This window comes from Oncorhynchus keta, unplaced genomic scaffold, assembly GCF_023373465.1.
Source record: "Oncorhynchus keta strain PuntledgeMale-10-30-2019 unplaced genomic scaffold, Oket_V2 Un_contig_2589_pilon_pilon, whole genome shotgun sequence".
In the NCBI taxonomy this organism is placed as follows: Eukaryota; Metazoa; Chordata; class Actinopteri; order Salmoniformes; family Salmonidae; genus Oncorhynchus; species Oncorhynchus keta.
The window spans coordinates 22,501-27,500 of NW_026284681.1; the positions used below are offsets into that span (position 1 = coordinate 22,501).

The 5,000-nt window shown below is 51.5% G+C and overlaps 1 pseudogene; it reads left to right on the forward strand.

The window, feature by feature from the left end:
• Positions 1 to 5,000, forward strand: part of LOC127922497 (vacuolar protein sorting-associated protein 8 homolog) — a 58,878-nt pseudogene that overhangs the window by 14,211 nt on the left and 39,667 nt on the right.

A 5,000-nucleotide genomic window follows, 5' to 3' on the forward strand; every position in this document is an offset into this window, starting at 1 on the left:
GTAACAGTAACACTCACGGTAACAGTAACACTCACGGTAACAGTAACAGTAACACAAGGTAACAGTAACACTCACGGTAACAGTAACACTCACGGTAACAGTAACACTCACGGTAACAGTAACACTCACGGTAACAGTAAACAGTAACAGTAACACTCACGGTAACAGTAACACTCACGGTAACAGTAACACACTAACAGTAACACACACGGTAACAGTAACAGTCAACATCACGGTAACAGTAACACTCACGGTAACAGTAACACTCACGGTAACAGTAACACTAACACAGTAACACTCAGGGTAACAGTAACACTCAGGGTAACAGTAACACTCACTCACGGTAACAGTAACACTCACGGTAACAGTAACACTCACGGTAACAGTAACACTCACGGTAACAGTAACACTCACGGTAACAGTAACACTCACGGTAACAGTACACAGTAACACTCACGGTAACAGTAACACTCACGGTAACAGTAACACACACGGTAACAGTAACACTCACGGTAACAGTAACACTCACGGTAACAGTAACACTCAGGTAACAGTAACACTCAGGGTAACAGTAACACTCACGGTAACAGTAACACTCACGGTAACAGTAACACTCACGGTAACAGTAACACTCACGGTAACAGTAAACACTAACAGTAACACAGTAACACTCACGGTAACAGTAACACTCACGGTAACAGTAACACTCACGGTAACAGTAACACTCACGGTAACAGTAACACTCAGGGTAACAGTAACACTCAGGGTAACAGTAACACTCAGGGTAACAGTAACACTCAGGGTAACAGTAACACTCAGGGTAACAGTAACACTCAGGGTAACAGTAACACTCACGGTAACAGTAACACTCACGGTAACAGTAACACTCAGGGTAACAGTAACACTCAGGGTAACAGTAACACTCACGGTAACAGTAACACTCACGGTAACAGTAACACTCACGGTAACAGTAACACTCACGGTAACAGTAACACTCAGGGTAACAGTAACACTCAGGGTAACAGTAACACTCAGGGTAACAGTAACACTCACGGTAACAGTAACACTCACGGTAACAGTAACACTCACGGTAACAGTAACAGTAACACTCACGGTAACAGTAACACTCACGGTAACAGTAACACACGGTAACAGTAACAGTAACACTCACGGTAACAGTAACACTCACGGTAACAGTAACACTCACGGTAACAGTAACACTCACGGTAACAGTAACACTCACGGTAACAGTAACACTCACGGTAACAGTAACACTCACGGTAACAGTAACACTCACGGTAACAGTAACACTCACGGTAACAGTAACACACACGGTAACAGTAACACTCACGGTAACAGTAACACTCACGGTAACAGTAACACTCACGGTAACAGTAACACTCAGGTAACAGTAACACGGTAACAGTAACTCACGGTAACAGTAACACTCACGGTAACAGTAACACTCACGGTAACAGTAACACTCACGGTAACAGTAACACGGTAACAGTAACACTCACGGTAACAGTAACACTCACGGTAACAGTAACGCTCACGGTAACAGTAACAGTAACAGTAACACTCACGGTAACAGTAACACTCACGGTAACAGTAACACTCACGGTAACAGTACACAGTAACACTCACGGTAACAGTAACACTCACGGTAACAGTAACACTCACGGTAACAGTAACACACACGGTACACACGGTAACAGTAACTCACGGTAACAGTAACGCTCACGGTAACAGTAACACTAACGCTCACGGTAACAGTAACAGTAACACTCACGGTAACAGTAACAGTAACACTCACGGTAACAGTAACACACACGGTAACAGTAACACTCAGGGTAACAGTAACACTCAGGGTAACAGTAACACTCACGGTAACAGTAACACTCACGGTAACAGTAACACTCACGGTAACAGTAACACTCACGGTAACAGTAACAGTAACACACACGGTAACAGTAACACACACGGTAACAGTAACACTCACGGTAACAGTAACACTCACGGTAACAGTAACACTCACGGTAACAGTAACACTCACGGTAACAGTAACACTCACGGTAACAGTAACACTCACGGTAACAGTAACACTCACGGTAACAGTAACACACACGGTAACAGTAACACACACGGTAACAGTAACACTCACGGTAACAGTAACACTCACGGTAACAGTAACACTCACTGTACTGTCAGGGTTCCTCCTCAGTAGAGCCAGTTAAATGGTTTTAGATAGAGGCAGAACTGACGGGCCTGTTTGTCCTGAACAGGGAAGCATTTAGTGGGATGAACTTTGCTGTTGTGGGAATGAACTTTGCTGTTGTGGGAATGATGCTCTCAGGCTTTGGGAATGCTGTTGTGATGGGGTGGGTGTACGAGTGTGTTTGTGTGAGAGTGTGTGTGTACGAGTGTTTGAGACCGTGCCTGCTTGCTTTGGCCAAGTCTGCAGAGTGAACCAGTACAGGTGTGTGTGTGTGTGTGTTCTCCCATGTACTAACGCCTGTGTGTGTGTGTGTGTGTCCTATGTACTAACGTGTGTGTGTGTGTGTGTCCATATGTGTGTGTCCATATGTGTGTGTCCATATGTGTGTGTGTGTGTGTGTGTGTGTGTGTGTGTGTGTGTGTGTGTGTGTGTGTGTGTGTGTGTGTGTGTGTGTGTGTGTGTGTGTGTGTGTGTGTCCATATGCATGTGTCGGATGTGTGTGTGGTGTCTGATGTATTGTATAAGGGAGTCAGGTCAGGGTGAATTGTATAACATGATCAAAGAGAGACAGAGGTTTGATCTCTGAGAGACTGTTTTCCTCCCGCTCGATTTCATCCCTCTCTCCTCCCTCTCTTCCCTCTCCTCTCCTCCCTCTCTTCCCTCTCCTCTCCTCCCTCTTCCCTCTCCTCTCCTCCCTCTTCCCTCTCCTCTCCCCCCTCTTCCCTCTCCTCTCCTCCCTCTCTTCCCTCTCCTCTCCTCCCTCTCTTCCCTCTCCTCTCCTCCCTCTCTCCTCCCTCTTCCCTCTCTCCTCTCCTCCCTCTTCCCTCTCTCCTCTCCTCTCCTCCCTCTTCCCTCTCTCCTCTCCTCCCTCCTCCCTCCTCTCCTCTCTCCTCCCTCTCTCCTCCCCTCTTCTCCCTCTCTCCTCTCCTCCCTCTCCCTCCCTTCTCCTCCCTCTCTCCTCCCTCTCTTCCTCCCTCTCCTCCTCTCTCCTCCCTCTCTCCCTCTCTCCTCTTCCTCTCTCTTCCCTCTCCTCCTCTTCCCTCTCTCCTCTCCTCCCTCTTCCCTCTCCTCTCCTCCCTCTTCCTCCCTCTCCTCTCCTCCCTCTTCCCTCTCCTCTCCTCTCCTCTCTGTCTCTCCTCCTCTCTCTCCCTCTCCCCCTCCTCCCCTCTTCCCCCTCTCCTCCTCCCCTCTTCCCTCTCTCCTCCCTCTCTCCTCCCTTTCTCCTCTCCTCCCTCTTCCCTCTCTCCTCCCTCTCTTCCCCCTCTCCTCTCCTCCCTCTTCCCTCTCTCCTCTCCTCCCTCTTCCCTCTCTCCTCCCTCTTCCCTCTTCTCTCTCCTCCCTCTCTCCTCCCTCCCTCTCTCCTCCCTCTCTTCCCTCTCTCCTCTCTCCCTCTTCCCTCTCTCCTCTCCTCCCTCTCCCTCTCTCTCTCCTCCCTCTCTTCCTCTCTCTCCTCTTCCCTCTCCTCTCCTCCCTCTCTTCCCTCTCTCCTCCCTCTCTTCCCTCCCTCTCCTCCTCTCCCTCTTCCCTCCTCTTCTCCTCTCTCCTTCCTTCCTCTCTCCTCCCTCTCTTCTCTCTCCTCCTCTCTTCCCCTCTCCTCTCCTCCCTCTCTCCTCCCTCTCTTCCTTCCCTCCCTCTCTCCTCCCTTTCCCTCTCTCCTCCCTCTTTCCTCTCTCCTCTCCTCCCTCTCTCTCCTCCCTCTTCCCCTCTCTCCTCCCTCTCTTCCCTCTCTCCCTCCTCTCTCTCTCTCTCCCTCTCCTCCCTCTTCCCTCTCCTCCCTCTTCCCTCTCCTCCCTCTTCCCTCTCTCCTCCTCCTCCCTCTCCTCCCTCTTTCCTCTCTCTCCTCCCTCTTCCCTCTCTCCCTCTCCCTCTCCCCCTCTCTCCTCTCCTCCCTCTTCCTCTCTCCTCCTCTCCTCTCCCTCTCTCTCCTCCCTCTTTCCTCTCTCCTCCCTCTCTTCCCTCTCCTCCCCTTCCTCTCCCTCCCTCTCTCCTCCCTCTTCCCTCTCTCCTCCCTCTCTTCCCTCCTCTCCTCTCCTCCCTCCTCCTCTCTCTCCCTCCTCTCCTCCCTCTTTCCTCTCTCCTCCCTCTCCTCCCTCTCTCCTCCCTCTCTTCCCTCTCTCTCCCTCTTCCTCTCTCTCCCTCTCTTCCTCTCTCTCCCTCCTCCCTCTCTTCCCTCTCTCCTCTCCTCCCTCTCCTCTCCTCCTCCCTCCCCCTCCCTCTCTCCTCTCCTTTCCCTCTCTCCTCCCTCTTTCCTCCTCTCCTCCCTCTTTCCTCTCTCCTCCCTCTTTCCTCTCTCCTCCTTTCCTCTCTCCTCCCTCTTTCCTCTCTCCTCTCCTCTTTCCCTCTCTCCCTCTTCCCTCTCCTCCCTCTCTCCTCTCCTCTCCTCCCTCTTCCCTCTCCCTCTCCTCCTCTTCCCTCTCCTCTCCTCCCTCTTTCCTCTCTCCTCCCCTTTCCTCCTCCTCCCTCTTTCCTCTCCTCCCTCTTCTCCCTCCTCCTCCCTCTCTCTCTCCTCCTCCCTCTTTCCTCTCTCTCCTCTTCTCTCTCCCTCCTTCTCTCTCCCTCTCCTCTTTCTCTTCCCTCCTCTACACCCTTCCTCTCTCTCCCCCCTCTTTCCTCTCTCTCCCTCTTTCCTCTCCTCCCTCTTCCTCCTCTCCTCCCTCTCTCCCTTTCCTCTCTCCTCCCTCTTCCCTCTCTCCCCCTCTCTCCTCTCTCTTTCCCTCTCCTCCCCTCTTCTCTCTCTTTCTCTCCTCCTCCCTCTTCCCTCTCTCTCCTCTCCTCTCTCTCT